The following is a 1,141-nucleotide window of genomic DNA, read 5'->3' on the forward strand; positions in this document are numbered from 1 at the left end:
ATTCTTGGGCCTGTTTGTGACTGACAGCTCTGGCTTACAAACAGTGAATAACTTCACTTATTCCACTATTTACAATCACAGTGCCATTGGGAAAGATGAAGAAAACCTTTCAATTGTCAATTGAGCAGAAAACAGATAAACAAAAAGCCTCAGACATAGGAACAGAGCCTGGAAAAGTTACTTTTTTGAACTACAACTCCCATCAGCCCCAGCCAGCATGGCCACTGGATTGGGCTGATGGGAGTTGTAGTTCAAAAAAGTAACTTTCCCAAGCTCTGCATAGGAACAACATGGGAAGTTGCCTGTTGAGTCAGACCATTGGTCCATCCAACTCAGTATTGTCTACACTAACTGGCTGTGGCTCTCCAGAGTTCCAGATGGGGGACATTCTCAGCCCTACCTGAAGATTTCTGCAGATTAGACCTGGGACCTTCTACATAGGAAGCAGATACTATAGCCTTTCCCCAGATTGTTTTTTATTCATCACAATTCCTTATCACTGCACACATTCTTCTGACATTTTGGAGATGACTTACCTAGGGACAATGACTTACCTACAATCTATACTATTTTCTTACAAATTGTCAGGGGGAAAAAACCCAGGATGAAAAGCAATTTCTTCCCTGCAAACTATAGACTTCCTTGTGCACACATACAACAACCTAGATGCCTGGAATTCAGGAGGCCAATTATGCCTGCAAATTTCATCAAATTCTGCCAAGAAATAAAAATGTTATATCTGTCCCCTTTAAAAAACAAAACAAAGAACTCCAGCTGTAAGGACATTTAGTACAGAACCCCCTGCACCACAAATAATTCAGCTGAGTTTTCCGCATTTGGGAAAATCGCTGGAGTCAGCACATCCAGACTGCAATGGATGAGTCTCACCCTGGGAAAAACGCCTTCATGATCATGGTATCTCCCCTGACAGGTAGTTTTTTTAAAAAAAAGTTTTATGATTGGGAGAACTTAAATAATCTTAAAAAAAAAACATGTTTGCCAACCCTGTGCCCGCCGGAAGCCAAGAAATCCAGGCACACTCGGTTCTCTGAGCTTTTCTTTGTATTAAAGTTACAGCAACTGCAAAAGCCTTTCAACTCATTCATCTAACTATGCTTTCTAAGAACTATTTCCCTAACTA

The 1,141-nt window shown here is 40.9% G+C and overlaps 1 non-coding gene across 1 annotated transcript; it reads right to left on the bottom strand.

Moving 5' to 3' along the window:
• Positions 1–777: 777 nt before the first annotated feature.
• Positions 778–939, bottom strand: LOC133384717 (U1 spliceosomal RNA). The gene has a single exon (XR_009762655.1). It is a non-coding gene; the product is annotated as a U1 spliceosomal RNA (small nuclear RNA).
• Positions 940–1,141: the final 202 nt, after the last annotated feature.

Source organism: Rhineura floridana, chromosome 4 (genome assembly GCF_030035675.1).
Source record: "Rhineura floridana isolate rRhiFlo1 chromosome 4, rRhiFlo1.hap2, whole genome shotgun sequence".
NCBI lineage: Eukaryota > Metazoa > Chordata > Lepidosauria > Squamata > Rhineuridae > Rhineura > Rhineura floridana.